The following is an 11,487-nucleotide window of genomic DNA, read 5'->3' as shown; positions in this document are numbered from 1 at the left end:
GGCCTTCCCCATGTGTATATGTGGTTTTATAGGCCTTCCCCATGTGTATATGTGGTTTTATAGGCCTTCCCCATGTGTATATGTGGTTTTATAGGCCTTCCCCATGTGAAGATGTGGTTTAATAGACCTTCCCCATGTGTTTATGTTGTTTTATAGGCCTTCCCCATGTGTATATGTGGTTTTATAGGCCTTCCCCATGTGTATATGTGGTTTTATAGGCCTTCCCCATGTGTATATGTGGTTTTATAGGCCTTCCCCATGTGTATATGTGGTTTTATAGGCCTTCCCCATGTGAAGATGTGGTTTAATAGACCTTCCCCATGTGTTTATGTTGTTTTATAGGCCTTCCCCATGTGTATATGTGGTTTTATAGGCCTTCCCCATGTGTATATGTGGTTTTATAGGCCTTCCCCGTGTGTATATGTGGTTTTATAAGCCTTCCCCATGTGTATATTTTGTTAATATGTAGGTTGATAGGATTCACCCTCTATATTTATGGTGATAAACCACTATTGTGCTTATGGATTAAGGCATTACATGCTACATGGTTGTAAACAGCACAAGACCCATGTTATGAGCAGGACCCACTGGCTGAACAAACGTGTAGAGGATGTGTTCCAGGGTTTTATTGGCTTCAGTGACTCCCATAGATCCTACACCCTATTCTTACCCTGTTTCCTAAATAATACAATATGTCCCATTACAGATCAACGTTCCTATGGTTTGTCATAGTCAGGGAACACAGTGGAAAGTACATTTGGGTTTTCCGCCATTTTGTGAGACTGAGTTAACACCCAGTGCAGCCATCTACGGCACATTCCTGTGTAGGCCAACAGCCTGGCTGTCCTGAGCTGGGGAGCTGGGCCCATCCACCTTTCCTCCCGTTGGGGGGGGGGGCAAGGTTTCTGGCTCAACCGCTGGGACCGAGTGGCTCTGGGTGCTTGGGATTAAGCCTGCTGAAAGAATGAGATTACTCAGCGCCGATCCACCCCCTCGAGTCATGCTAGGACCTGCTATGGTCTGATCTCAAAACAAAAACAGCACATCTAAATCCTGAGGGAGGTTTGGGACGAGGGAGGGGTGGGTCACTATTTAGGGACACAAGCCCGACCGTGCAGGAAACGGCTGTAGGAACCAGGGATTTAATCCCAAATAGACTCCTGTTCCATCAGAAGAGCACTGCATACAGTAGGTGTAGACACGCAAAAACATTAGCTTTTTTTTTACGCAGATTAAGTTGATGGTGTGAAGATTTGCCTTAACTGTACACATAGTCTGATAAATAAACAAACCAGACACCACCTCAAGCATGTTCTGTCATTCACTAAAGGTTCTGTAGATTAAACACAGTCTGCCCACATTAAACCCCTACTTCACATGACTCATCAGGTACATTCAGGTTACATAAACATTTGCTATTTGTACCCAAAGGACCCACTGAATGGGCATGGAGTTTGGGGCAGGTGGTAAAGTGTGCCTTTTAGCAATTCTGAATGTAGGTATTTAAAAAAAAAAAAAAAAAAACACCAGCTCAGTGCTTCGATTAGAATGCATGAGATGTTTCCTGTCACGTCAAACAACTGTTACTGAGACATATTCCACCTCTGCACTGCGTTCATCAACCCAACAAATCTATGAATCATACTCTTCTTTATATGGCTGCACTGTACTTGTTAAAAAAAATAAAAAGAGATGAAGAACCAAACAGCCTTCCTGTCTGAGCCTTCACATGGCCATAACAAAAGCCCTGCAATGCTTCTTGAGAACATTATTTCCAATTACACAGCAAAAGTTATTGGTGGCCCGACAAACTGAAACTCCATCCCAGAGGCACAGGACACTGTCCTGGTCAGAGGCAAGAGGAGACATCGAAGTCATGACTTTGGTCTCTCGCAGACCCAGAATACATACAACAAGCCACGAAAAGGTTATATGATGTTGGATTATACGCCCGGTTCTGAATCCGCAACACTAACGAAGTTTAACGTGTCCAAGTAGGGCACAGCAAAAGTGCACACAACCAATAACGCTCCACAACTAGGGAACCCATGAAAGTTCAGCTTTCTGTGGTTTCTGGCAAACATTTGAAAAATGCACTTTAAAAACCTTTCGTTGAGTGTTTAATACATAAGGTAATTTGAGGAGGGACTGAAATCTTTTTTATGCCGTTTTCCTTTCAGGAGTGCAGGTGAAAAGCGATATCTAGAGGTACTGTAGGTTCTTGCCACAGGAAGAAATGATGTTCAAAGACACTTGGTCTTGGTGTCTGGTCCATTATTCAAAATGGATCCTGACATTTTCCTTGTCCACGACTGACAGATAAAAAGTCCTGAGTGATGGTCTCTAATTTGTTACGTGAGGTCCCCTCAGTGCCTCTGAGTGTGCTGGGAAAGGCTGTGTGGCCTTGGAGGCTCTGTGTATTTTTGTGACGAGCCTGTTCCCATCAGACACTTGAAAAGTCAATCGTGCAGCTAGGGAACAGCACCATGGGAGAGAAAGGGCGACCTGGCCTTTACCACCTGCAGATACGCTATTTCCTCAAAGCTCAAGCTTGTCTGACTAATAATAGTTTGCTTCCCAACAGCGATGGGAACTCAAAGCATCTGGTGCTGTGAATATTTGTCACCCGTAATTTCCAACAGCACACGGAGCTGATTAAAAGTTCACGCAGAGACAGCGCCGGATTCTTTCCACTGATTCTGCTCCGAAGTTTTTCCACTGAGGCCGCCGCTCTCACCAACTCCTACGTTTGTTTCTGATACCTGATCATTTTCGGTGGCCATGCTAACTGCTACGGTCATTGTCGTTACACGGCAAAAACGTCTGTGCGAATTTAGTCTCAACAATTAAATGTGTAGAAATGTAATAGACTTTACAAGCTAGAGCCAAGAAAAATCCAGACGGAGAGATTTGGGACGTGTATAATGGGGTTAAGACCGATCCAGCAGGTTCACAGACCAGTCTACAGGCCCAGTAGAGGGTTAACCTGTAACCTGAGAGGACCGGGGGATTTGCTGGGGGGGGCGGAGCCAATGGATCACATGTTCTGGTGACATATGGAAGGAAGTCGGAAAAGGGTTCCATGAATGAACTGCGGCGGAGAACACCTTCCCGGTTCCATATTAGATTTTAACTGTAAACCCACTAAAATGGTATGTATACAGATGGCTTTCAAATGAAGGTTTTAAAACGGACACGGTCCTGAGGTCTCTATAATGTTAACTGTGTTCAGGCTGTCCCAGCCCTTCCCACGATCTGTCTAACAAGTCAGTGTGCTACCTGGTCTAAGAAAGCAGACAACTTTAGTTATTTTCTAAATAATTGTGACAGTGATGGTGGCCAAGACCCTGCCTTGCCACAGCATGGAAATTCACCACAGAGGGTTCCCCATGGTTACTCCCACCTGACCCATTTGCACACCTGGTCTTCACGGAAGCTGATTGGCCGAGCGAGGGAGCTTAGCAACAAGATCCCAATTTAGCCTGAATCCTGTTTGTACTTTGACATTTAACCGCAGGTCAAAAGTCAACTGTATCAGGATTCGTGACCGGCCTCTTACCAACCAATATCGTGCCATTATTTTGGCTAACAGGTTTGAAAGGATTACTAGGCCAAATGTGTTGACATTGTCAGAGGAAAACTCAACAATAGACCGTACTTGCCATGTCAACCAAAGTCTAATTACGTAGGCGGATTACGGAATGGTGTGACGGAATAAAAGTGCAGATGTAATGTAATACAACTCTCTTGGATACCAGGGGAGAGTACTGGGGGTTAACAGGTCACAGTTTGGCTTCCAAAAAACCCACATGAACTCAGCCATTTTTCACCAGCCTCCACGGTTGAGTGCGGTTGCTGAAGAGTGTCTTGCGGGTCTGATGACAAGCTGCAGTTGACGAGCAGCGTTCTCAGACAGCAGGTGTTCCTCTAGTCTGGGTGGAAGACAGCAGTTTAAAGTGCAGGTCTTATGGATCAGTTTGGGCGTTAGGGGATTTTGCTGGTATATACCTTTCACACACACAAATATAGGCTTAAATCAGCGAAGACACGTGCACAACATCAGACCTAGAGTTGAATTGTATTATATTTTACACATTATGTGCCCACCTAAACAAACACCAGAGCACAAAGAGAATGGTCAGAGGAGGTGTTAAGAAGTTCAAGAGATCTTCTAGTGGCACAGTCTATTTTGGCAAATAGTCAGTGAAACTAATTTCAGTTTATCTCCATTAAAGTAACTGACCATTACAAATGCCACCTGGTTATAGATTTGCCAGTGTCTTAAATGACTCAGTGCAGCTCCAATGTGTTCTTGGTGCCAGCATTGGTTTGTGGTGGCTGTAGTTGACGACTTCAGCGCGATTCAGCCAGAAGTATTTTAAAATAAACTGGGTATAAATGCCTAAACAACTGAATCACTGAGTGATGTGTGTAAAGCTCAACTGCTGGGAGACGAAACTTCAAAGGTAATCCGATAACATTGGTGGTCAAAACAGTCAGGCTGGGAATGAGCTGATGGTTTGCTAAAATAAAACATCCTCTGAAAGCCTTTGCTTCAGCACTCCAGAAGAGCAACGTCAGCATTTCTCAGGTCCTCGTATCACTGCAGGGTAAACAAACTGAAGAAAGACACATTTTCCTTTCAGTCACCCATTGTTTAATTTCCTGGTTACACCCTTGGATAGTATATCAAAACATCAGCCCATCAATCACATGTAATGATCTGACCAATCAGTGAGTGTCCTTTTATCTTAGACCAGCCTCTTCACAGGAGGTTGACTAACCTCCCTCTATAGCCTGGGGGGCGAGCCAAACTGGCTCTGGTCCAATGGAGTGCCGTGCATTTGACCAATCAGGATGCAAACCAAAAGTTTAGCATCAGTCTGCTGTGCTGAACCCCCACAGGTGGCCCAAGACACCCAGCTGGCCGTCGTTCCCTTGGTCACAACTTGACCGGTGAAGTTACACAGGAAGTACCCATTTGAGATGTTGGGGAGGGAGAGGGGGGGATATGTGCCAACTGGAGGGATTAACATGCCCATGGAGAGAGGGAGAGAAAAAGAGATGAAAAGAGAGAGACATAAAATCCTGTATCTTGATTTGATCACGGTCGTCCTAGATTCTTCTCAGAGGGAAATTCTAATACAGTGTATTTGAGGTTTGAATATGATACTAAAGATTAAAATTCAGCCACTTTCAAATATAACACTTGACCTCTACAAAAAATGGCAATTCAATGAAAGTCAACAAAACACAGACATCTTCCCTTGACAAATCCCCTATTTTGTTTCCTGCCACGTGAAAGGCTCAAATTAATTTGTGACACCTTCATTCCAAAGAGACCGACTCTCCAGTCAACCTCCCCCTCTCGATCAGTAGGTTTTCTATAGTGTTGTTGTGAATAATACAGTACTGTTATAATGCACCTCCCACTTGGATCCTGTCTCCTCACATCCAAGTAACAATTACTGCCAGTCTGGTGGAGCGCTAATTGCCACAAGACTCAAACCAAGCTTCATCCGGGGCAGTTTTCCTCACGCAGTGAAGTCCGTAAGTCTGACTTTTTTTTTTTTCCACTTCTTTTGGATCCCGAATAACTTTAGCAAATTCTGCTGCCAATCTTCCTGAGGTCCTGGTTTTGGAATAAACAACCTTGATTCATCCTGACATGTCTAGCCCCTGTTATATTCAAACCCATGTTATTCTCATCTACCAGAGAGGTCTGTTATATTCAAACCCATGTTATTCTCATCTACCAGAGAGGCCTGTTATATTCAAACCCATGTTATACCTGAGTGGCCAGTTACCCTCTAAATGCATAAAAGTCCCAGAGCAACATAGACAACTGGAGTTTGGGGAGGATTCGGTGGCGTTGATGCTATTTCCATGTTGGAAATTCAGCCATGGTGATTGGGCTGACATTCCTACTCTTATGATAGACGCCACAGGAACTGCAGTAACCACAGGAAGTCAGGACACTTGTTTTAATATCCCCTTTGAAAGATGGAAACCTACCCAGGGCAATGTCCCCTTCAGTACCCTGGGGCTCTTGGATTTGATCTTAGGACCACCGCTGGCTGTTCAACACTGCTTCCAGTGGCATCCGATCTGTTCCAGGGACAATCCAGCGGAAGAACCTTCTTAGATTCTGGCAGCAGGACGCAGGCTGCTGCTGATTCTCCGTCTGCTGAGAAGACAGATATTTGGTGCTCAGCTGTACCGTGTCGCTTGGGAACAATGTACTGGACTGCCAGGTTCTTATCTAGCGCAACGCGTGCTAGAACTAAAACACCTTGGTGCCGTGACACTGTGTGCGTTGTCTCACCCACAGATCTTCGGGTGGCTGTGTTCAAAGCAGACTCAATGATCCAGTGATGCTGGAGAGGTGGACCTGTCGTATATAATAACAACCACTAATAGCGCGCCGCTAACTGTCTATTTCCACAAAGTGACTGTTTAAAGTAGGCTCATTTCCCAGCAGTCTAACAGCAGTATTACCAGAAATAAAACACTTGCTGCAGTCAGTACCTGCTTTTCCCAACAAATGCCTCCACTGATAACGCAGTGATTCCATGGGGCGTCTCTCTGTGGCCTGTTCAGCTACGGAACAGAACACTGTGTCCTCACGGAACATTTTGAAATGTGAATTCCAGCGAATCATCATCTTGTATGTGGTGCTTGATGTTGATTGGCTACAGAACCTAACATTGTGTCCTCAGTGGTATTAGAAAATAACTTAGAATGTTTTAACGTGACTGCACATTTCCATGAATTTTCTTCATGGAACATTTCCGTCATGTTAGCCAACCAGGTTCTGCTGTGCAGAGGACAAACCAACCTGGTAATGGCGAAAAGGGGGAGAAAATGAACTTGTGGGGAACTTGCAGGGCCTGTTTTTGATATGTCTTAACTTTTAAAAGTGTTCACTGCATGAACACTAAGAAATTTGTTAGGGGGCGGTTTTAAAACTTCTTTGGGGCATTCAAACAGTTTATCAGTTTTAACGCACTGTAAGTTTTCATTGTATAATTTCCTCCCCAAATCCCTCTCCCAACAACCCTTATATTTGATTTAATATTTTTTATATTTTTTATAAAGGCTTCTAGATTTTAAACAATTAAGTTTGTTTGAACTAAAACCAAGTTGCAGATGGAAAATACAGTCCAATTTGCTCCTCCCTCTGTCATATAAACGCACTGTGTTAGTGTATTCTTGGCTGGATGGTTATCTAATGCCGGCCCTTTGCTTTCAAATTAGTGAAGGGATAGTTTACCTGAATTTGGCTCACCTGTGGAGGATGCAGCCTATTCTGTCAGAGATGTGTTTATTCTGGAAAGACAGTGGCCATTAATCACAGTACACACCGAGTCAGCATCTCGCTGACTCATTTATCTGACCTCACCTGTGTGAAGATGAGCGCTGCACAGCCTTGGCTACCGCGTGGCGCTGCAATTTCCTCTGTCACGGTGTGATAAGACTCTTATACAAGGATCTGGCCTCCAGAAATAACCAGGACTTAGTACGGTTGTCCTGACTGTGCCGTGAGAGAGTGGCAGAGGCTAGAGCTCCTCAGCAGAGGGCTTGTTTGGGTGCAGAGGAGTGGAGGGAAAACCATCCAGAATTAATAAAATATCAAGTACAGAACAATTAATGGTCACAGAGAGTCAATTGGGAGAGAAAGAGAGAGAGGGATGGGGGGAGTGATAGAGAGAGAGGGGGGGGAATGGGGAGTGATAGAGAGAGAGAGAGAGGGAGTGATAGAAAGAGATTAAACAACCATCAGAATGCTGATATCTCCTGACTCATGTTATACTCTGTTTAGTGTATAGAAGCAGAGCGCTGTGCCAAGAACAGCAAGGTCACTGATTGTAGATCTGATTCAACGAGAAGAGACGTGTGGTTCTGCCCCTAATAAAACCCAATGTCCCCTCTGGAGTGTCTGATGAATTACTACAATGTAAATGTCCACATTGGAATAATTGAAAAACTTTCATTTGAGAGTCCCAGGTGCTCTACAGAGACTTGTGCAATCAACTAACTGTCTGGTGAGGAGCAGCTCCTTGCCAAGGTTACAGTAAGTTTAAGGTTAGGGTGTGGGTTAGGGTTAATGTTAAGATAAGGGTTAATTGGTGGTGGAAGTATTACTGGTGTTCTGAATGACGTACTCAAAGCAAATTAGAAACATTACATGCTGATTGTCTACTGATCCTATTCACATAACGTGAATCTGCGTTGAACAGATTTGACAGAAAAGACCTGCCTTTACAGGAAAAAGCAAATATAATTAAAATGGGCATGCAAACCAAAATGGGAATGCAAACCAAAATGGGCATGCAAACCACACTTTGCAAGGCCCATTACATGCTCTCTTTCATTTGAGGGGCAACTCTATAATTTGCTTTGAGGTTCAGCGTTGAGGAAACAGGCCTGGATATGACTCTCCAAAAAGTCTTACTTCTGTGTTTACACAGGAGGCTCAGTTCTGATGTTTCTCCACTAATTTATCTTTTGACCAATCTGATCAGCTCTTTTAATCATAATTAGTCTGACGCATAAAAGGGAGCCAAACGGTTACATTCATGAAAACTTAGCATGCTTCCTCCTGGTCTGGTAGAATGGTTTGGGAGTCAGGTGAAGGGGATTAGCTGGGTTCTAGTTAAACTGCAGAACAAAGCACAACAGAACTGCTATTCCAAAATTCTAAAACACCAAATCACTCCAGAACTGCTTCAGGACTGACTACGCGTGTTGTGAACACGGCTTGACGACCAACAGAAATGGATCCTTCATTACCAGAAAAACACCCAGGGTGCATCTGGTTATGCTGTGGAGCTCCGGTCCCAGCCACCCTAAGGACGGTCAGCTGACAGGGGGTATGCAGCACGCCGGCGCCGGACAAAGACACCATTCACTCCCAACCCCCCACGGCCCTGACATAAACGTCAGACAAAAAGTCATTCGTCTTGGGCTAAACACCATTCTCCCCGTGTGGACCGCGCCGCAGCTAGGTGAAAGGCCCACGGTGAAAGGTTAAACAGAACGAGAGGATAGTATTTTCAAACATTCTTGCCATCCAGCACTGGTCCACAAGGGCTAGCCGTTGTCCCAGCGTCCCGAAGGTGGGCCAGAGGGAAGCAAATTAGCCCTTCAGACATTCTAGAATGGGGCCCTTCCACACGGAACGTCCACCAGATTCTAAGAACAGAACCCCAGCGACAGAGACTGCGTCAAGGCAACCATGGGAGTCTAGTCGGGGGAGTTCAGCGCAGTGCTGGTTGCACTCAAAACACTGTTAGGTTGGTAACGTCATCAGTAGCCTTAATCTGTGCTCTGGTGCCAGTGGCCCAAACGTCATCGGGTCTGGTGCCAATCCTCGGCTTTAATAACAGAATCCGACCTCTTCCTTCTTCAGCGGGACGATTAAGAGAAGTCAATGAAAAACACTGTAAGCCCCCCTCAGGCAGAATTGAAAATGCATTATCCCATCTGGATTGTCTTGTTGCAGGTGCATGGGGGCTGATTCAGTGATATTTTGGAAGGAAATAAAAAGACCAGTGCACATCCCTCGACAGTTCTGTATGAACAACTCCTTTAAGCCGTCCTTTAGAAGCCTGGACTTTAACTGTCATTTCTTCTGTGTATGAGCATCAATAAGATCACTAATAAGATCCGCAGCAGATTTTCTTAAATGGAAATGTATAAAGGGCTTTCATAGAGACTGAATACAATGTTGGCCACATTAAGGCAGATGGGTACAATGCTTAGCGGAGGGGGGGAAATTATAGTTTAATCGGATGTTCTGCACACAGCTGTGCCATGTCTATCACTCAACATGTAGAGCTCTGCACAGGCTCTGTGTGTCTCGCTGAATTCCCTCCCTACTTCAGTTCTAAGAAGGCAGATTTTTAGGTTCCCGACCTCTGAAGCACAGAACGGAGTGAGTAGTGTTCCCTCGTGAGCACAGACGCAAATGTTCAATGCCCAGCTCGTGGTCACCTCATCTGCACACAGGGCGCATCCTCTGGAGAGACAGTCGGCATTTCAACAGACAAACAAAGCTGAAATTCATAGCATGTCCTGTGATTGGCTTGTCATCATCGCGGCAGAGCCAACGACAGACAGCTCTCTATGGCCTGCTTTGTTGAAATGAGAGAGAGACAGAAAGACAGACAGACAGGTGGAGGACAGGGAGAGATAGATGAGACAATGAGAGAGACAGAGGGGGGGGGGGGGAAGGATGAACAGAGAGATGGTTCAGAGAGAGAGAGAGAAAGGATTGTGAGGGAGATAAGGAATGAACAAACAAGAGAGGCTGGGTGAGAGCGAGAGGAGAGAGAGAATGAAGGATTGATGGAGTGAGATGGGGTGAGAGTGAGGGAGAGAGAGAATGAAGGATTGATGGAGTGAGATGGAGGGAGAGAGAGAATGAAGGATTGATGGGGTGAGATGGGGTGAGAGTGAGGGAGAGAGAGAATGAAGGATTGATGGAGTGAGATGGAGGGAGAGAGAGAATGAAGGATTGATGGGGTGAGAGGGACGGAGAGAGAGCGGTGTATTGTTGTAGTCCATGACGTATCTGAATCAGTTGTCTGACTCTGTGCAAGTGTCTCATTGATCTCCGCCACCACCCACAACCACGCCAGACGCAGCGTTAAAAACTGTCCACGTGGAATGTTCCGGCACAGAGAGACCACTAATATCAGTTGAAGATCTTAAGAAGATGAGGATTTAGAACAGAAACTAAAGATCTGGCATATTTCGATGACCAGACATAATTCATTATTAGGTGGCGTTGCAGACAGCCAGACAAGTATATACTAGTTGCTTGCCCCTAACAGGCCCTAGATTAGGATTACTGATATGCTCAATCAATCAATCAATCAATGCTTCAATCGTATACATCAGGGTTCCCAACTCCAGTCCCCCAGTACCAGTATTCATTGTAGCCCCAGCAAAGCACAGCTAATTAAAATAATAAATTCTCATTGAGTCGAATTGGATGTGTTTGTCCAGGGCTATAGCAAAAATGTTTACATATTGAGTGGTATCAAACCTTAAAGGTGCAACACATTGGATTGCGGCCCCATGTGGAAGACAGGTACATTACAATAACAATGGCACTATTAAAATGAATTGGATATGAAAAAGGCAAAAATATATCCTTTTGAAACCTAGTTTTGTAAACTGGAAAACTGTTATTTTTTTATTCCCACTAGCACATTTCAAGCTACACTTAAGGATGTATTCTGGGATTATGTTTTTTATACTGAGGTAAGATGGTGGTTCTCCTTAAAGAATATGCAAATATAAACAACATACAACACATCTAGCCCAAATGGAAGGTCTAAAACATAACTTGTTATTCACAGAAGTCCCAGACTTCCATCTTTAAAAAACGCTCAAGTGAAACCACTTAAGAAAAACACAACTTCCGTCCTCAGCAATTACAGATCAATATTTTAACCGCCCTTCAAATAATTGAAAAAC

The sequence above is a fragment of the Esox lucius genome, chromosome 10 (genome assembly GCF_011004845.1).
Source record: "Esox lucius isolate fEsoLuc1 chromosome 10, fEsoLuc1.pri, whole genome shotgun sequence".
In the NCBI taxonomy this organism is placed as follows: Eukaryota; Metazoa; Chordata; class Actinopteri; order Esociformes; family Esocidae; genus Esox; species Esox lucius.
This window is presented reverse-complemented; position numbering follows the sequence as displayed.